At 32.3% G+C, this 21,627-nt stretch overlaps 5 long non-coding RNA genes across 5 annotated transcripts in view; 3 read left to right on the forward strand and 2 right to left on the reverse strand.

Moving 5' to 3' along the window:
- LOC129923554 (uncharacterized) overlaps positions 1–1,191 on the reverse strand; it is a 4,473-nt gene extending 3,282 nt beyond the window's left edge. The window contains exons 1-2 of the long non-coding RNA XR_008775513.1: positions 1,061–1,191; positions 670–782 (exon numbers count right to left, since the gene is read on the reverse strand). This is a non-coding gene — a long non-coding RNA (uncharacterized LOC129923554). The remainder of the gene's footprint in view (positions 1–669; positions 783–1,060) is intronic.
- Positions 1,192–1,580: 389 nt separating this feature from the next.
- LOC129923557 (uncharacterized) lies at positions 1,581–2,182 on the forward strand. The gene is made up of 3 exons (XR_008775516.1): positions 1,581–1,663; positions 1,765–1,913; positions 2,020–2,182. It is a non-coding gene; the product is annotated as an uncharacterized LOC129923557 (long non-coding RNA).
- A 481-nt stretch (positions 2,183–2,663) lies between these two features.
- LOC129923563 (uncharacterized) lies at positions 2,664–5,863 on the forward strand. The gene is made up of 3 exons (XR_008775521.1): positions 2,664–2,814; positions 4,800–4,874; positions 5,732–5,863. It is a non-coding gene; the product is annotated as an uncharacterized LOC129923563 (long non-coding RNA).
- Positions 5,864–8,892: 3,029 nt separating this feature from the next.
- LOC129923767 (uncharacterized) lies at positions 8,893–15,140 on the forward strand. Its single transcript, XR_008775726.1, has 2 exons — positions 8,893–8,957; positions 14,849–15,140. It is a non-coding gene; the product is annotated as an uncharacterized LOC129923767 (long non-coding RNA).
- LOC129923766 (uncharacterized) lies at positions 12,070–18,259 on the reverse strand. The gene is made up of 4 exons (XR_008775725.1): positions 18,065–18,259; positions 17,907–17,941; positions 16,659–17,066; positions 12,070–12,900 (listed from the first exon to the last, which is right to left on the reverse strand). It is a non-coding gene; the product is annotated as an uncharacterized LOC129923766 (long non-coding RNA).
- Positions 18,260–21,627: the final 3,368 nt, after the last annotated feature.

The raw sequence follows: 21,627 nt of genomic DNA on the forward strand, positions 1-21,627 counted from the left end.
TAAGCCAACATATTTATTTTGTAAAGAAAGTGTGGCTGTTTAATAAAACAACTTAAAAACGGCATTATAAAATAAATATGGTGGCATTCTTGGTTTGAGTCGCGAATAAAAAATTGTTAAATACTATGCTTAGATATTGGAGGATATTTATCAAAAAGAGACCACAACATGAGCCAGTGTTGCTCACATTTAAGTAGAGAATGTAACCTATTGTCTGACGCGTAAAAAAATATAATTGTCAAATAACCTAATAATTAAGTGTCAAATCCATAGGTTTCTACCAAAATAGTTTCAGAACAATTTTATTTTATTTTTATAACTTTTCGTTCATGTGGCCCGCGAGATAAGTGTTGGAAATTATAATGACCCGCGGGTAAAATTAGGTTGGGCATCACTGGACTAGATCTACACAATTTCAATATAATTTCTAGATCTATATATCTAAGACTAATTAGTATGGGCTTAATATTACTGTATTATTTAGTTTAACTACAATTTTTCAGGTCAGCAGCATTACAGTAAGCACTGGTACAGCGTACCGGCACTTTTTTCAATGCAGCGAAAAAGTTACTTTTGTATTTTAAAGTTTATTATTTATTTATTAGTTGTTAAAAGGCAATCCATCACTGAGCTCCGGCACCTATTTCTTTACAAAAAAGCACTGATTACCTGTATATTCTTTAACAATAACGGTTTACTATTCTCAGGAATTAGTCATTCAAAAGACGGTGAGGAAAAGAATGGTCGACAAACCTTGTGTGGTGCCTTAACAGTCCAACAGACTAAGGGATAGATAAAGGTGAATTTAATTTATATCTTGATCTATATAAGTTGATTTACTGGACTAAAAATCTAGATATTGGTAAAACTTTGCTATTCTATTCTAAATCTAGTGTGACATTCCATATTTTTTATTCTGATTTTAGATAGATCTTGATTAGATCTAGATCCCATATGTATAGGACTTAGCACTAGATCTCTAGAAATTATTGTATATGATGCTAGATCTAGAAAATCTAGACTTGATCATAGAAATCTTCAAGAAAAATAATGAACTAACCTAGACAGATCTCTTGAATTACATTGTAAATCATCTTGTTGAATTATCTCCACCACCTTCAGTCAATAGACAACTATGGCTTATACGAGAACAAGAGCCTCTGCGTTGGCATCGACTATTTTCCAATCATTTCTGTTAAACTTCATCCATATTAAAATACATTTTAAAGATTTTTATTACTTAATAGAAAAGATCTAGAATTTTAATAAGAATCTAGTCTATCTAGATCTAAAATTCTAGATCCACCCAATTTTATGTATACAAGTAGTATGGGTGTAGGATTGGCCTAATAGTATTTATCTTGAATCAGTTTGTTAATCTACATTATATGGGTATGATAGTTGTACATCTTCTACTAGATCAAGTTAAATATAGCTATCCTTTTCTAGATGTAATGTGAAATTGTATCTTATAGTATTTTTCATTCTTAGGTGGATCTTGATTAAACTGCCTGGTTTTGTGGTTTGCACGAGACGGTTGACACAATGATCTGAAGTTTAAACTGCCATATTCTACTGTCTGCTGCGAGATCTTGGCTGGAATGTAAAAGGAATATCCAAAATATTTAAATGACAAACAGGATGGGAACTGATTATGAGGAATGTATGTCCAGTTTTTTTTTTTTTTTTTTTTTAAATACAGATATGAAAGATGACATTACCCTAACTTAAAGTCATAGGAGTTTCATTAATTTATTTACTCAGATGCTGAAACAGACATCTGGCATATTCCTATAATCAGTATCATGGCCTTTGTATACAACAAAATTGATTGGAACTCCTAGACTAGAAATATAATTCAAGATTTAAATAAGGCACTGGTCATAGTTTTAGAAAGTGTGGCTAGCATTCTGGTAAGATATTTTATTGATAATTAGAAATTAAATTAAATTTTATTTAATGATTTTAAATTTCTTTTTTAAGAATTATGGTCCATTTTTTCCCCATTTGTGTTCAAAGAAGGAAGACAGAGAGATGGGAAGACATCAAAGAATGGACAGGTCTGCCATGAAATGGTTTATCCAGGGCTAAGTACAGAGAGGAATATAGAAGGGCTGTTGACAGATCTTGTGTGGTGCCCCCAAGGTTCAACAGACTGATTGATAGGTAATGGTAAGAATTTAATGTATTTTGTAAAAAAATGGTGTTAATTACATAAAGGGACTTAATCAGTCTTTTTTTATTTCCAGAAAATAATACCAGGGTTATGCTCCTTTCACCATTGAGTTCCAGGATGAAGAATGAAAGACAAGAGAGCAATGTGAAGACATCAAAGAATGGGCAGGTCTGCCATGAAATGGTTTATCCAGGGCTAAGTACAGAGAGGAATATAGAAGGGCTGTTGACAGATCTTGTGTGGTGCCCCCATGGTTCAACAGACTGATTGATAGGTAATGGTAAGAATTTAAAGTATTTGTAAAACATTTTCTAGCTATGGTTATAATTACATTATAACAAGGTTAATAAACTTGTAGCTTAATTTTGTTGTTTTTTTTTAAGTAGAAATGAAATTTAATTTTTTTTAAGAAGCGGCTTAATCTCTATATTCCCTTTTTAAGAAAATAAAACCAGGATTATGGTCCTTTTACCATAGAAGGAAGAATGAAAGAAAGACAGAGCAATGGGAAGGCTTCAAAGAATTGGCAGGTCTGACATTAAATGAAGTTTTATCCAAGGCCAAGTAAAGAGAGGAATAAAGAAGGATGGTTGACAGAACTTGTGTGGTGCCCCAATGGTTCAACAGATTAGGTAAAGGTAAGAAAATAATGTATTTTGTAAAATATTTTGTAGTCATGGTGATCATTTCATAAATACTAAAGTAATTTAAATTGTGGAATTAAACTATTTTCGAAATTGCATTTTGTATTGTGTTGCTATTTTGATTTGGAGCTTTGTTTTTGTTGTGCCGCTTTTTTTAATCTGTGCATTTTTTTGGTGGCTATTTTTAATCTGGCATGTTAATATTGAGGCTGTTTAGAATCGACTTGGGATTAGTTTTGTTAACCAGTTATTTTGAATCGGACTTGTCCATTTTGTGTGTATTATTTAGCAACGACTTCCTTTTTTTTAATTTTTTTTTTTTTTATGTTGGCTATTTGGAATCGACTTGCAATGGCTGTAGCTGTTTGATTCTTACTTGTCATTTTTGTGATTAATGCTCGGAATAGAACTTGTACAATTAAAAAAAAATTTTATGTGGTTATTTAGAATTGGCATTCAAGTTTTTCGTAGTCGCTGTTTGAATCGACATATGCTTTTTTGTGATTGCTGTTTGGAATCAAACTAGTGCATTCATTTTATGGTTATTTAGAATGGACATTTTTAAAATTTTTTTTGTAACTGATGTTCGACATCGGACTTGTTTTTTTTTTTTTTGTTTTTTTTTTGTTTTTTTTTTTTGTTTTTTTGTTTTTTTTGTTTAGAATCAACGTGTTTTGTATAGTGGCTGTTTGAAAAGAAATTTGCTTTTTTCGTGATGGCTGTTTGGAATGAAATAGTCCTTTTTTTGTAATGGCTGATTGGAATCGGACTTGTGTGATTATGTTATTGATGTTCAGAATTGGACCTGTGTTTTTATGATCAGTAATATAAATCCGACTTGCGCATTTTTTTTTTGGTGGTTATTAAAATTTTTGTGATGGGTGTTTTTAATCATACTTATTTTTTGTGTGGGCTGTTTGAAAAAGACTTGTGTTTTTCTGTGATGGATATTCACATTCCGAGTTGTGCATTTACTTTGTGTTTTTTTAGAATGGCATTTTTATTTGTTTATTTTATGTGATGGCTGTTAGAAGTCTGACTTATGCCTCCTTTTTAAGATCGGTGTGGAGTTCGAAACTGGACTTGGTGGGGGTTTTTTTGTGATCAATGTTCGGCATAAGACTTGTTTTTTTTTTTTTTTAAATCAACTGCTTTTTTTAGTAGTGGCTGATTGAATTGACATTTGGGTCTTTATTGATGGCAGTTGATGTGTTTTTTTAATTGATGTTCTTTATCAGATTTGTTAGTTTTTCTTTTATCAATGTTTTAAATTGGACTTGTGCATTTTTGTGATCAATGTTCTGCATTAGACTTGTGGGCTTTTTTTTTTGTGATGGCTTTTTATGAGCTCTGTTTGAAATTAGACTTGTGTGTTTTTTGTGATCATTGTTCAGTAGCGGATTTTTTTTTTTTTTTTTTTTTAAAGAATCATGTGCTTTTTTTAGTAGCTGAATGAATTGACATTTTCTTCTTTGGAGATGGCTGTTTGGAATCAGACATGTGTCTATTACTTAAGCTCTTCATCGGATTTGTGTGTTTTTATGATCAATGTCTGATATGGTGTTTTTCGTAGTGGTTGTTTAAATTAATTGCTTTTTTTTTGTGATGGCTGTTTAGAATCAGACTTTTGCATTTTTTTGTTTGTTTGTTTGTTGTTATTTAGAATTAACTTGATTATTTTTTGGCAGTTAATATTTGGAATCTACTTGATAACTTTTCTTTATGACTGCTTGGAATCGACTTTTGTGTTATTTGTAGTGGCTGTCTGGAATTATCTTGTATTATTTTGTTATGGCCTTTCAGAATCAAACTTATATTTTATCTTTTTTAGGTTATTTAGATTTTATTTTTATTTTTTTGCTTTAGCTATTATAATCCAAATTTGCTTTTTTGTGATGACTTTTTATATTGACACTGGTTGAATAAAAATTTAATTATTTTTTATTTCACATGATGCAAGTTTACCTTTTATTTTGCAGTAATTAGATTCATTGTGAAGATGTGTGCACTGGGCTGGAACATTTCCAGAGAAAGCTGGACTAGCCATGCATCAGGTAATTATTTACTATTACTGAATGTTGTTAAGGTATTATCTTACACCTATCTTTTCCTCAACTGATCTTAGGTACCCATTAGAGTTGGGTTGACTTGGAATTATCATAAATATCCTGGAATTCAAAACCCCAGTCTTTATGATGTTGTAACCTTCAGCCACCTAATCATCTAGTTAGTAGGTGAAAGAAGTGTATACCAAAAAATGGATGCAAAAACTATTATCTAACATAGAGAACATAAATTTAGATCTCTACTCATCTATCATGATCTAGTCAATCTTGATTAGAGTTTATAATAATTTTAGATTCTAGATCTAAAGCTAAATAATATATTCTATTTCTATATTTTTCAATAGACTCTAGACTAGATTGTCACTAGATCTTGTTAGTCATCTAGACAATCTCATCTTATTTCTCAGTTTACTCAAGACTATGGTCTCTAGCAAAGGTTAGAATTTTTTTTTTAAATTCAGGAATTAAAAGGGCGCCTCGGAGTAACCCACCCAACTCTAATGGGTACCTGACATTAGTTGGGGAAAAGTATTTGCATATGGCCATTGTGCTGGCAGTGCTGGCCTTTGGGGATTGGATGCCATAGGCAAGGTGAATTTGGTGGCCCTTAATTAAAAAGAAATTGTGAAAAGTTAAAAACAAGGCTATTTCAATTGTTTGGTTGAAATAATCAATGCTGGCGAGTAACAAAATATTATAATGTCATTTAATTAAGCCCTTAGTTTTCAATTTTTTTTTTTTTAGATCTTGATATATGTATTACATACTTTTTATTTTTATATATGTTATGGATTTAGTTTATTTATAAAGCAGTTTAATAAATATTCTTTTCAAATTTTTTCCAGCATACTAGCCAAGATTGATACCTCTCCACAAATCAACAAAGACATCAACGAAGCTTTGTTAAAGCTAGTGACAATTTACATATGTTTTCTTATGTGGCTTAATTATAATAATGTCAAGAAAGTTAATTAAATAAGAACTATACATTTTATTATTAGGCTTATGTTAGTCTTAACTATTTCTGTAATTCTTCATTATGGGGGGCATTATGAATCTTAGATAGTTTTCAATGGACCTCATTCACCAATTGTAAACAAACAACATTTAGCCACGTGGTGCTTTATCTCTTCTATATAATTTACGATCTTATGTTTAATTTATGATGGTTGTCACGAGACAGTTTTTTTCATTGTTTTATCAATAAGATCACGTGACTAAATGTTGGTGAATGAGGTCCATTCTAAGATAAGTTAATTTTTATTGATCCAATCAAATGGATATTCAGTTTGACTACAATTTTGCTTATAAAAAGCTCAATCATATAGTTTTGTATTAAATAATAGTTTAATTGCGTTTTAGGTACTGATAGTTAGTATGCTATGTAATATTTAAATGCAGTTTTTTATTATTAAAAATCATTGTTATGTAAAGAATGATTTTCTGTAATATTAGACATAATTGTAGGTCTTTCTGTGTAGCAACTATACTGCACACTTTTTTTTCATTCCTACGAGTAGATAATATAATTTATTCAATGATAATAAAGAGCTTTGAAATAAATGTCTTTATAATTCTGTACTTATTTCATAATAAAGTAATTTTTACTATCCAAGAAGAAATGCATTTAGAATTTCTATGTGAGAATGATATTTAAATATGTACAGTAGCATGACAAAAGAGCTTTTACATTATATTCTAAAAAGATGTATTACTCTTGCTTATAGCTATAACAATATTTGTCTTGATCTTTTGCAAAAATCAATTTTAAGATAAAACTTAAAATTCTGAAAATCACTATAACCCAAAATAGTGTACTATTCTGTTCATGCGTCATGGTCCCTCTCTCAACCTTGCTGATGAGATCCAAAAGAACGCTTCGAGTTACATTTGGCACCAACATAGTTGCAGAAGCTGCTGGAGGAAATTTCACGGTTTATACTCCCAACGCCTAAGGGGCTTCACTCCTGATTATTCCTTGAGGTTGTTACCGCAATGCAGCGTGGGTTTGAAATCACAGTACCCCTAGATGAATTGCCTAACTAGGCTGACGAGCTCCATCTACCCGAAGCTCCCGGTTTTGTGGCGCCAAGTATCCGCCTTCACCTGTTAGTAAGAGCAGTTTTGCCGGGCTTAGTATCTTAGTATCTAAGCCACACGAGAAGGCCAGGTGCTGGACTTGGTTGTCAGAGGCTATCTGAGACGCTTGCCTTTAGGAGTATTTTATATACAATGGAAGCTTATCCCCACTGACACCCCCGGCCATGACAACCACATTAAGGTGTACAATACTTTGGTATCTAACTGTGCATTGTACCTGACTTAGTACACTCTGATAAAATTTATAAGATTGAAAAAGGTAACAAAAACTATTACCTTAAAATGCATCAATGCATTTCTATATGTTTTATTCTTATTCTCTTCCTATCAGTTATAATCTGGCGATATAAATCTATTATTTCTGTTGTTGTTGTTTTTTTCCATATCAGTTTTAAGCTGGCGATATTAAAAATCCACTAGGTTATTCCCCCCCTTGGAAACTACTTTTAGTCTTGATCCAGCGCCTAGACAACGCAAAAAATCTGGCCAGTGGTAGCAAGGTCTACTTAGAGACATAAATAGTTCTGTGAAGTTATAATTTGATTAAAATTTAAGGTGCTATTGACATGTATTATTATGAAGATAAAGTTGAAATAAATATTGAATTAAAATAGATCTAGGCTTATATCTAGTCGAATAGTAAAATTAGAAAATAGATCTGCGAAGTTATATTTTGATTTATGATGCTGTCAACATGTAATATTTTTAAGATAAGGTGGAAATTGATATCGATCTTTTTTTTCTTTTAGCCTTTATTATGGTCATATGGAGTTAAAGGGAAACTCCGATGACTTTGACAATTTTTTATATAATATGTGTTTTGATTTACAGATAATGAATATATGATTCTTTTTTTTTTTATTTGCAATAATAACTTAGTAATTGATGTTTTTCTGACGTAATTTTTCTGCGCATCCAAAACAGTCAGACTTTCACCGGGTTTCTATGTGACGTCACAAAGGTGTTTTAATCTATTGACTATTGAAAGTATAACAGGAGACCATACAGCAAAGTTTACATTCTCGTAAAAGAAATATATCTATGTCTATGCAGTTAGATCTAGGATCTTGTAAGCAAAGAAAAAATGCGTATTAAAAGTAGATTTACATGCTTGACTAATCACGGCAGTGTGTATTTTCTCGCCAGACCACTCAACACACAACAAACACTATCGCTCGGTTGTCTTGTCATGACCGACTACACGTAGTCTAGACTAGTCTTACACTGACCAGTTTGTTCGAATCATTCAGACACACGATCTATTTACTTCTTGGGATAGGGAGAGGCTTAGATGAAAATGTTACTTTTTTTCTGGAGTTAGTTATCCTAATGCTTTTGGATCTATCTATACATGTTTATATAAATAACTGTATCATAGCTCTGGACTAGGCCGTCACTAAGCCTAACAGCCTAATAGCTACTGTAAGAATGAAGCGATACGATTGGTTAAAGTTTCAAGTTTCTCTTTCAGTATTGTTTAGGGAAGTGACGCATGAAATAACTTAAAACAAAATCTCACAGAACCCCGTTTTTTGGGGGGGCGTGGAGAATTTTCTGTCTAATTTATTAAATATAAAATTTTCTGAGCATTTAAATAACAAATGATATAATGTTTACTATTACAACTTTTTACGCAGAATTTAAATAAGTCAATAACTAAAATTTGAAAAACTATCGGAGTTTCCCTTTAATGCCTTTAATAGATAATATTTGGAATCTTTTTTTTTTCTGTCAATGATGGGTGGGTGCATTGGTGGATTTATTTATTTTTTTGCACTACCACCCAATCTTCAATTAAAAAGTGATGCATCTTAGTAATCTTACTTTTTTTTTCTCGCTTATTTATAATCCCTCACACAGTGTCACACACATACATACACACACACATTGGCAGACTGGCTGCATGGAGCAGCACATAATCCCCCAGCATCCTCATGAGATCCTGCTGTCGTGTATGGGACGCCACTATATGTAAGCATTCATTCACTAAAGCCCCGTGCTGCACGCATTTTACTTAATGATTACATTGAAAAATATTATTTTTTTATGTAAAAATGCATTTAATAATGGTCACCTTGTCATATAAGAGCTGAAAATGACCAAAAGATTCATTGTTTTTACTTGATATTCATACACAATGGTTAAAGGGAGCCCGCCATGTTTGGTCTCATCGTTTGTTGTTTTTTTTTAAGGTCATACTATAAAAAGACATCCAATGAAAATTAATGATTTAAGTTTGAAGTTTCTTCCCTCCTATATAAATGCGTTTCTTGACTATAAAAAGAACTGCTTAGACACACATATATATATATATATATATATATATATATATATATATATATATATATATATATATATATATATATATATATATATATATATATATATATCTTCTGTTTACAGACAAGAATAATCCGATTGGTTCGCGTGATTTTTTTTCTCTTATATGATTGGTTGTCAATGGACGCTTTAACAGAGGCTCACAGCTGAAGTGAACTTATTAGTCCTACGTAGATAAGAATCTAGAGATCTATAACTTTGCTTAATTCTTTTTAAAGTTTAATTTTATCCAACAATTTCTTAAATCAAATAATGTTTTTAAAGAATCGTCATCGTGTAGACTTCGTAGATCTAGAAATTAAAATTGGTTTTAAACAAGGAAATTACTCTGGCAACAGAAGCCGAAAGAGTCACAAGTCTATATTCTAGATATTAAGATAGATATGTAAGAGTAAGAGTATGATCTACTTGATTTAGAAAATCGCGATCTAACTTATCTAAGCATAGGTTGGTGAATGCTACAATCCCGAAGTAGACATATTATAGATCTAGATCTAGAATTTTACAATATGGATTTAGATCTACGTAAGAGATCTAGAAATGTATATCTAGCCAATCTAGGTCTAGAATACTCTAGAACTAGATACTAGGATATCAAATCTACACTAATAAGACGGCCACGTCAACGACAAGTTGTCGTTTATTGGACCGCGCCAGGTTTCGTAAACACATTTGACTGAAGTATATGTGGCTTAAAGATTCAAACCTTCTTCGCAGCTTTAAAAAATATTGCAAAACAAAATGCAATGAGTGTTTAAATAACTCTATATATCCATATGACTTTTATTTTTATATTTTTATTTTAATTGCGAAAAAAAATGTTCATGACATTCATGACCCCTCCCCCTCCCTTTTTCCTGGCGATGTCTAGATCTAATTCTAAGGTACAGGATCTGATTAATTTGTGTTATAATCATGTCCCAATAAAAATAATGGCTTAAATCAAAAGTATAATTAAATAAATACAGGTTGGGAGCCTTGTAATTTAGGTCAATAAGTTTTCAACTGTCTATCAGTACGCTGACGAAATGGCATGACCCAACAGCGCACACCTATCTCTCTTTCTCCACTTGTTTAGCCGAAAAAAAAGTATGGTGTTCTGCACTGATCATTTATGTTAAAACTAATTTTATTTATGTATATCTAAAGAAAGAAATAAAGAAGTTTTGTGTTGTTGTTATTTTTTTGTTCCTTTTTAATTATGTTTATAGATGTTTAGATTTTTTTTTAAATTCTTAGTTCATTGTTTACTTTATAGTGAAAATATACAATAGGCATATAAATACATTTAAAAAACTATTTTAAAATTCTCAAAGCTATTCTCATTTAAAAATCTTTTTACCAATGTTTTGCAAACGCGTAGATGAGTGTAAAAGACAATGACTTTTCAATGAACCATCTCTCCTTATATAAATTTTTATTACTTCTATAGCTGCCATTCTGTCTAGCATTCAACTAGGTGTTAACTAGAGTATCCAGCTTTAATAAGTACATAAAAAGGGAAATTTATAGGCAGAGGAAGGCCCTAAAGAGTGTTAACCATAAGGCATAATTAAACATCTGGACCACTCTTAAGAAGATAAGCAAATGTGGGTGGGTTGAACAAGACTACATGACGGATATGAGTGTAAAAGAAGCCTACATGATGAAAGTAAAAAAAAAATGTTGCCTATAGTTAGGATTAGTTAGTTGCAATGTCGGCAACTTCACCACTGTCTGGTCCCAAGTCCGGAATGCGAAAAGAGGAGGGACGAGCATCTCTTCATATAAATTTAACTAGTAAACTAGAATAAATTTAAATTAAAAGTGATGAATTGCTACACATTATGAAATATGGCCAAAATAGAATACCATACGTTTTGTAAACAGTCAAAGACAAACAAAAAAAGCAAAAAAAAAAAACACATACACAATACCTTTCGTGAAGTCACAAAAAAAAGTTAAAAAAAAAACAACATTTATTTGAAATACACAATAAACATGAGATATAGATGTAGATCTATTAAATATTAAATACAATCGACCTACATTACATTGATTATTTATTCTAGATTAAAGACAGCGCTACATCATTATTTCTTTCTATGGCTAAATTAAATTAATCACAATTAAAGAAAATTTCATTTGACCCATTTGAATAACCGATAGGGACAAGAGCTGGGCCCTGTCACGTGACCAACTAGTGAAATCGCGAATGACGCAAATGTATAAAAAAAAAAAAAAAAAAAGGCTGAACGAGTGATTGGATTGGATGGTGTTCTTGCGCTGGAGTAAAAAGAAAATGATTTCATTGTGAAAATTAAAAGATTAAAAATGTTTTAGATATATTACTAGTTGTAATCCTTGCGACTGCTGTTAAATTACTGTCAGTCAGCATCGACCAGTTCTTACAGTAATATTAGAACATAAAACACTCCAGCGGGCCACTTGTGGCCAGGGGGGTCGTTATTTGCTCAGCCCTGCTCTAGATCTAGAACTAGATATACAAGATTTAGAAGTTCAGACGCCCAGATAACTAGATCTATTCCGCCCACCATGTTGTTTTTAAGCATATTGATCTCCTTTATCTATATTGAACTTCAAATAACATGTTTTAAAGAGAGTGTTTTGTTCTTATGCGTTCAACTATGTTTTTTTTTATTTACTCAAATGAAGGTCTAAATAAAATGTTAATAATCATTTGTTGAACAACTTGTTATTTCTTCTTTTTTTCTATTTAAGAAATTATCAACAACAAAATATATATTAACAATTAGATTTATTTTTATCTATTAAGTCACCAAGCAAAGCGAAATATTGATAAAATAAAACAAAAATATACACGAACATAATGAAACACGCATCTATATCTACACGATATGTTTAATTATTTTTCTTTTCAACAAAAGTATGCATTGTGAGTAAGTGATCTATACTATATAGAGCAATGACAATAAATTATAAAGATCTAGTACGGGAAACGTATTACTATAAGAAATAAGCATTTTATTATAGAAGATTAACAGTATCTTAAAACTTTAATTTTTATCTGTTTATGATTAAGACTACACCACGAAGAGAAAAAATTGTATTGAGCTGACACAGATCTAGTGACGACGTAACCCCTTTCTCGCTCGCAGTTAGGTCTTCTCAGTCCGTGATTATAATACTTACCACTACCCCTGGCCCACCTCTCGGGGGGGGGGGGGAGGAATATGTAGAGTGTAAGAAAATCTTTGTTAAACGAAACATAATATAGCACCTGTTAATCTGTTATGTTTCACACTCCGAATTATAGTTTGGATAGCGCGGGGAACATAAGCCTATGTTTAAGAAACAGATAAATAATAAATAAGCATATACACTACATACACACTGCCTAAATTTCCAGACACCACTATTTAGTTGTACAACATAATATTATGTGTTCATAAGATTTCGTGGATAAATGTGCTTTATGTCATCAGCATTAATTTGTGATCTTTAAGGGAATTTAAATAGCTTTTTTCAGGTGATATACACTGTTACTTGACTCCAAGAAGAAGTTATTGGTGTTGTGATGAAAAGATCAACATCTAGCAGAAGTCTGACAATCCTGGAGAAAGAAATGAGATGAATAACAGCCACTGATCTTTTTACCATTAAAATTCATTATATTGATATGAATTCAGACATGAATTAAATACCAAACAAAAGACTTTCTTTTTTTTAAACATATACCAACATTAAATCTTAATTATAAATTGAAAACATTGTTTAGAACAAACATTTAATGGAACTTTTGGATAATGCTCAACTGACCAGAGATATACTTATTCTAAAGGAATTATTATTTGATATCACTTTGATGCATTTGTAACTGTATTTCTATATGTGGATTATGTTTGTGTAACAGCTATGAAGGATATCCAGCATTTTCTCATTCAACCAGTGATTTGTAACTGAATGCTTGAAGTTACAGTATATTATTATTATTAAAATTGGACTCAAGTCAGTGTGTACTATTTATATTTGTTACATGCTAAGTGTAGGTCCGGGACACAATAACACAGACCATTCTACATTTTGATGACCAGCAAGTCAGTGTGTACCATTTATCTTGGTTACATTACAGGTGTTACTAGTTGTTCTTAGCTAGATATCAAATTCATACTTTCATAGTGCAAAACCTATCAGTTTTGAAAAATATAAATTAAATTCTCAAAGATATGCCTTTTGAGGTCTGAATTTTCTTGAGCTGTATAGAGGTGACTCTTGCATTACTAACCATTGCTTTGACATCAGCATTTTTTCATTCATAATACAACTCAGGTTGTTGACAGACTGTAACAGACATCCATCCAAAGTAATAGATTGTCTACTAGGCATTTTATTATCATAATCTGGTTTAGTAGCCTGCTAGCCCAATTTTAGACTGACATTTTTAAAAATGAAATAGAAGCTAAATATCATCAGCAAAATTCAAATCCTCTAAGTTTAATAAATCAATTAAGATAATTTTTAGCAGAATGCCTTAAAGAGCTAAAATTAAATCAATTTTATAAGAAAATGATCAATATGCCTATTTTACATAAGGGGGATGTACTGTGAAATTTCAATTTTTTTATATAACTTTATAGTTAAGAAGATAGGCTTTAGGCATGTCTAGTCTAGTCTTTTGGGTCTCTATGGAGATGGTGGCCATCTAAAAAATAAACACAATGTTTAAAAAAAACTTTTTTTATATATATTTTTAATTAGTACAAATTTTATTAATTTTTTTCTAACTTCTATCACAGTCCCAAACATTGACAATGTGATAAAGTGACCCCCCCCCCCCATTATGTTTGCCTTTTTTTTCATTTCTTTGGTTGGATTTTAAGTACATAACTTTGGATTGTTGTACTTTTCAAATAGAGTGGTCTCTATTTTTTCTGCTTTTTTTCTAGTTAAATCAGCTAACCCATTTTTTTACCACAGGTTATGTTGTGTCAACTAGTTTCTGTATATTTCAGTTGGTATTGTTTGTGGTTTGCTCATAGCCTGAGCAAATACTGATTTCCTAAGTTTATTATAAGTGTAAAAAAAAAAGGTAAGAAAGTGAAGCAAATCAGCTAAACCTTACAAAAAAGAAGAGTAATATATTTACTTTATTTTTTTTTATTTGTTAGAGGGACATTTTTTTAAACAGAATAAGTACATGTAAATTTTTTAATGACGGTCAACCCTCCACAATGTGCTCTTTTTATTTTAACATTTGTTAAGTCAAATCTTTACACTCTAACAAGTGTCAAGATGTGAGGCCAACATCTTAAAATATTTTTGAACAGTGTCCTAAAAAAAGAGCAAAAATACACAAGTTAATAAAAAGGTAAAAATTATGAGTAAGAAATAAAAACAAAAATACGCAAGTTAATAAAAAGGTAAAATTAAGAGTAAGAATAGACAATCTCTAAACTTGTGACAAAGTTTCAGACATGATTTTAATCTAACCAAAGCCATTTAAATCAAATTTAGTATTTCAAAAAAATTTGAATATAGACATTATTCAACATTATTTACAGAAATGTATTGGTGACCTTCAAGAAAGGAAATATGAACAAGTTCTGAACTCCTATTGGGCTGTCAAATGAAATATGAACAAATTGCAGAATCTTAATGAACTGTCAAGGAGATATGAACAAGTTCCATACACCTAATAAGTTCTCTAAGGAAACATGAATAGGTTCTTAACTCCTAATGAGCTGTCTAAGTAAACATGAACATGTTGCAGACTCCTTTAGTTGTCAAGGAATTATGAATGAATTTCAAACTCCTTATAAGTTGTCTAATAAAATATAAACAAGTTGCAAACTCCTAATGAGCTATATATTATGAAATATGAACAAGTTGCAAACTCTTAGTTAGTTCTCTAAGGCATTATTTTTCTTAATGGAACACTTCACACATTTTGAGTCATTAGCGAAACATTTTGTTGTTTTTTTTTTACAGAGATAAATTTATGTTGTGGTTACTAGTTAAATAGGGTTCTACAGAACACAGTTTGGGAAACACTGATCTAAGAAAATATGAACAAGATGCAAACTCCTGATGAGCTAAGAAAATGTTAACAAGTTGCAAACACCTAATGAGTTCTCAAAGTAAGTATCAACCAGTTGACAACTCCTTGTAGTGTATGGTTGTTGACCTGAAGCACCAAACTGCTGGTACACAATTAAACTACTAAAGGTATATTACATCTTAACTTGAAATTACTTATTGATTTTTTGTGATTAATACTAAATAGAACTGGATGGCTGCCTGGTCGTGTGGTTTGCGCGCTGGACTGTCGTTCAGATTTATCGATGGTCCAGGGTTCAAACCCTGCCCGCTCCCATCCCCTGTCGTCCTGCGGGAGGTTAGGACTAGGAAGTAATTATCTTCAACTCTGAAGGAACATCCGAAACATGTAAAACATTTTACAACAAACAAAACAGAACTTGAATTACATTATAAAGAAAATCAAGTTTAAATGAAATGAATAACTGTAATCTATCCTGGGGGAAAGCCTAAATGTAATAAACTTAGTAATAATGAAAAAATTGTATTCCAAAGAAAATCTAACTCACTAAAAAAATGTACTTTCAAATAGGCATTCTGGAGTCAAGAACACTAATGACAAGGCGGCTTATCTTGCATCATTCTCATTGCATAACTAACCCTAATCATAAAACACACACACACATATCAATGATACCATAACACTCCTAAAAAGTTGTCATAGGAAAGGGTTCCATACTCCTAATGAGCTGTCTAAGAAATTAAAAAGAAGTTCAGAAATACTAATGAGTTCAAAAAGGAAATATGAACAAGCTGCAAACCACTAACAAATCCAGAACCTTTAATAAGGAGACATGACAAACTGCTTGTTAACTGTAGGCCACAAAAACAGATTTATAACCTTAATATCAACTTTCCTATAGATTACAAGGACTGAAAAGGGAACTTTTTTTTAGACTTCTATAAGATAAGCATAGGTGATAAGAATGTTTTACTAGATTTTTATGCGCTAAAAAGATTTGATCAGATTGTTTCACCAGACATCTATGAACTTTACAAAGTTTGATCAAAATGTTTCACTAGACTTTTATGCATATTACAAAGTTGGGTCACAATTTTTCACTACACTCATATGAACTAAACAAAGTTTTATCAGAATTTTTCACTAGACATTTATGCACTAAACAAAGTTTAATCATAATGTTTTACTAGACTATATTCAAAAATCATAGTTTGATTACAATGTTTCACTAGACATTTAAGATCCATTTAATTTAAAGTTTAGTAAAAATGTGTCATTAGACTCTTATGTGCTTTAGATAGTTTCATAGTTACCTGACTTTGGTTTGAAAAGTAAAAGCTGTTGGTCATTGTGCTGGTCATATGACACACTGCTTGTTAACAATAGTGTGCTCCCAGATTCTGAAGGCCTTTCAGGACTTGTCCCAAACAAAGAAACCACTTTTTCATTTTGTTTTTGGATTGTTGCTAAAGCATGATGGAAACTCTCTTCAGTAGGTGATGTTAGCTCTGCATGGTGCTGCTTCATATGTAGATCATTAGATGAACTGTGAATGCTGATAATATGCTGTGTAAATCATTAGATGAACTTGGTATAAAAATGTGATTGATCATTACATGTTTATTTATTATGCAATAGTAAATCAATAGCAGAACTAAGAACACTGATCTGTAAGCAGTCAGAAACTTTTTCTATATCAGCAGCATGTACATTCCTTTGATCTAAAAAAAAAAAAGTTGATAAAATATTGCAAGCAAAAATTACATTTTAAAATGCAAAATTTAAAATATAAAAAGTGTAATGCATAAGTTAAATGTAATATAAATGATGGTATCCTTATCTTGAGTCCACTTCCTCATTAATGTTTTGTCAGCACTCACTAAAAGAGAAAACTAAGCTGTTTTGAGTACCATTTTATAAAGTTCTTCAGAAGGTATTGGTTGTAATTTGACAAGATGCTTTCAAAGGTTTCTAAACTTATTTAAGTTTCAGTACTCAGGCAACATTGTTCTGATGAAGGGCTGCACTGTATTGCTGTGAAACATCATTTACTAGACAAAAATGACAGTGCCTAACATTTGGCTTGGCAGTTTTTTTGGTACTGCTGCCAAGGTGGCTGATGACATTTCTCATCACAAACTATTAGGATGGTTCAACATTGATTTTTTTCCATTACATTGTCAAAGTTTAGTTAGCCTTTCCATTTTTTATCTTTTCTAGAAGTCAGAATCTTTTTATATTTCTATAAATATGGGTGAACAGACTTCAGACAGATCTTTTTGGAGACAGCTTGCCACTCAATGCACCAAACAGAGGGGGAGGATCTAAGTCTAAAAGTATGGTTATTGTTTATTTAGTTTTTTTTTGGCTGCTATACTTGCAAGCATGCCCCTTGTATCAGTGGGTTGAAATCAATCACAATTGAATTTAATGTCCAGCTTTGTTTTAAAAACAAATTATTCCAATACAACTTTTGAGGAGTACACATAATAACTATTATTTCATAAGAAATATCTAGTCATTATTATTTGGTTGTTAATGCATAAATTTAAATAACATACCTGATGTTTCTGAAGAGGGATCACCAAATCAAATCCTGTAAACATATATATATATATATATATATATATATATATATATATATATATATATATATATATATATATATATATATATATATATTCTGCGGCATTTTACATCTGGAGAGACGATCTTTTACCTTTGCAACTTCTTGTGTGACTAAAGAGGCCAATCCTTGATACACTGCTGCGATCGCAGGTTGGGCATATATAATCACCAGGCGCCGTTGCATTTTCACCCTTCTTTCTGCTTCTGTTGTGTATGACATCTGCAATCCGTGACCCTTCCTTTATGCTCTCTCTCCATATATATATATATATATATATATATATATATATCTGAAAAAATATTATAAACTATGATAATGAATAATGTTTAGTAGTCTAAATAAAGATCTTTTAAAACCATCTATTTTTAGAAATAAAAAGTAAAGTGTTAGCAGGTCAGGAGGCCCTGACTCCGGCTCCAAGTCAGGTCTGGGCCTTTCTGCTAACTAGAATTTATATCACAGTCTGTAGGCAGATGGTAGCACTACTGGGTGGGTTTGATCTGTACATCTCAGTCTGTGACCAAGGAGCTAGAGTTGCCTAAACAACCAGACAGCACAACTAAACTAATTAATCAAATGATGCACATGGGGATGCATTGGGCACACAATGGGAAGAACAGCAGACAACATTGCAAGACTAGACTGGAACCCAGAGAGGAAGAAACAAAACAAATAGAAATAATAGGAATACATAGGGAATTGGGGGGGGGAGAGTAATATTATTCTCAAATTAAAATGACAACAATAACATGATAAAGCGTAAATCTAGGTATACATTTTTTTATGTTATCAAAATTGAATTTAAATAGATTTAGGACTACATATGATGGAATTATTGTATAGATCTATGAAATTATATTTTAAATGTTTTGATGAAGCTTTAAGGTGCTGACAACTTGAAACATTTTTCAATAAAGCTGAATTGAATGTTGAATTTAAATAGATCCAAGCCTAAATCTAGTGGACTAGTCTAGTGTAATGTTGTGTGTTATGAGACTTGTTGCATAGTATCTAGTATGTGCCGGAGGATACACGCAATAAATAACTTAGGTTTTTATAGAAAAGAATTTTATTTATAAATATTTATTATTTAATAGAAATATACGAGGTACAAGGAATGTGACTAGGTAGCCAAGGTCACTGAAGCTGACTGACAGGTTCAAGAAATGGATGAAACTGCGGAAGCGGGCTGGGAGGGAGTCAGGGGGTGGGGTGAAACTGCGGGAGCGGGCAGGGTGAGGGGTGGGGGCGTAGAGCTGGATGCGTGAACAACAGATTGACCAGAGAATGATGACTTCCAGGTGTGAATCTTACTGTAACAGGGGCCAGATGCGTTGCGGAATCAAACAGGTACTCTTGTCGCTGTAGGCCAATGAAGATATGCTTTGACGTGACTATCAGTGCTTGCTAACAGGGAAATGCTTATGCACAAAGTGATTGGGGCGAAAGACTTAGGCTAAAAGCTCACTATAATATAGCTCTTTCATCATAGCAAAAGCTTTTTTTATTAATCGATATTTTTTTTATTTAATTACCATCAGTAATCTAATTACCATTGATGTAACCTGATAGTGCTGTTGCTTACTTCAGTATGCTTAGTCTCTGTTTTGTCAAAGACAGACATTGTCCTGATTATAATACCAATATTACAGTTGGTCTTTTCGGAATAAAATGCGCTAAAAAATCAATTTTCTTCTAAATTAAGTCTCTATTGAAGAGTGCCTAATTTTCCGCCTTGTCAAAAAGTGCCCGATTTCCCGGTTCCTAAATTTCCGGGTGACTAAATTACTGGGAGCTTAAATTTCCAGACACCAGTCGATTGTGAGTCAAAAAGAATAAAATCATATTTTAGTATTACATCACATATGCTAATAGAAGAGCTGATTTTGTCACCTAGTCCATCTCCTTTAAACACAAACCCTTTTTCATTCATTGGACCAAGACAGACTCAACTCGGGTCACAGAGGTCGCTTCCCTCCCCTTGTCTCTGCTAAAGCAAAGAGGGACATCCAGGAGCCGCTAGCAGCCATCGTCTGGATGTGATGTCATCCTGGGCGTCTTAGATAACTTCTGTCCCCCCCCCCTTTCCCTTTTTACTATTAAGACTTAGTTTTCTTTCCCCAATTTCTCTTCCCTCCCCTCCTCTTGACATTCTTTCATTTTCTCCCTCTATTACTCCCCTCCACTCTTGTGAACGGTGATTGGTGTGCGTGTGTGACGTATCGTATGAGTTTGACTTACATAACGCACCTGTGGTGTATTGCTCCAGTGGTAAAAATGGGACGCCTAGTAAGTCAGGTATGTCTTTGCTGGTTGTGAGGTATGAACAATATAGGTATTTGGCGCAGCAGAAAGAGAAAGTGGGCGCTGTTTTCTTGTTGAACTTTCAGACCGCCGAGCAGCAACATTAGAACAGAATTAGAAGAGTACACATTTTGTATTTATCACCAACTACCAGGATCCACTTGTCCAGGTACTACGTAATGTAGTTATCTTCGACTTAACTCTTGCGTTTTGACACAAAAAGTCAGCTCTGCAAGAGTTTATAGTGCTTTGTTAACAGCGCTTAATAAATTTAATTATTATTTTATAGTTATTTGCAGGAGCTTGCAACCCTATCCTAACCCTAAGAGTACTTAAACCGTTAATATGAACATTATGCCTATATTTAGAGGCAAAATGTCGATTTCGCACATTAACGTAACCGATAGCTAATCAGTTAATGAGCAGATCAGCTAGCTTAAATATATAGCTCCTCCTTCGTAACTTGAGATTATTTCCCATTTTCTATGAATTTGAAGATGGCTATGGAGTCCAATTTTTTACTTTAAAAAGCCGACCTCCTAGACGGCATTGGTAACTTGGGTTTGCTGCAGATATGCCTGCTTCTTTTCTCACTTTCCGTTTTTTTTTATTCTTAGATCTACGTTTTTTGTTGATTACCGAGCTCCTTGCCTTATATCATGAAACACGACACTCACGGCCTCAGGCAATGAGAAAGGATCGTTTCCCTCACACACCTTGAGAGAACTCTTAAGGGTATCTTTGTAATTCTTTGTTGACCCTCCCACGTTATTGCTGCTGTGGCATGGATACTGTTTATCTGTGACAACTCAAGGATTTCAACGTATGTTATGTGGTCAAGCCAATAAACCAAATGGATTATTCTCTAATGCAACTCTAATGTTTGCTTATGCACCAACTTATGTCCAACCCAATTCAAAGATTAGCTAGGTAATGTGAACATTTACGGATTTTAAGCTTTAGCGGGCTTGCAATTGTCTCCTCTACCACCTTAAAATCATTTTCAAAACTAAAATGTACTAAAATGCTGGTACCGGTTAATCTACTTTTGTCTGGTCCCCTGTCTGGCTGTGATGTATTTGATATTAAACTGTTTTTTAGCCCTGAGTTGTCACATTCTTTTAATTGGTTGTGTCGTGTGGTGCAGTTTGCAGAGTGCCTGGGTAGTGAGAAACGTTACAATATATATATATAATATATATATATATAAATATCTTTGCCAGTGCTACAAAGCCAAGCAGCGTAATGATTTATACGTAGATTACCAGTGTATAATAGAGATATTGAGAAACAAGGTAGACTTAGACCAAACCTAATTTAATGATCCAGATATAGTTCATTTTTGTTTG

This window comes from Biomphalaria glabrata, chromosome 17 (assembly GCF_947242115.1).
Source record: "Biomphalaria glabrata chromosome 17, xgBioGlab47.1, whole genome shotgun sequence".
Classification (NCBI taxonomy): domain Eukaryota; kingdom Metazoa; phylum Mollusca; class Gastropoda; family Planorbidae; genus Biomphalaria; species Biomphalaria glabrata.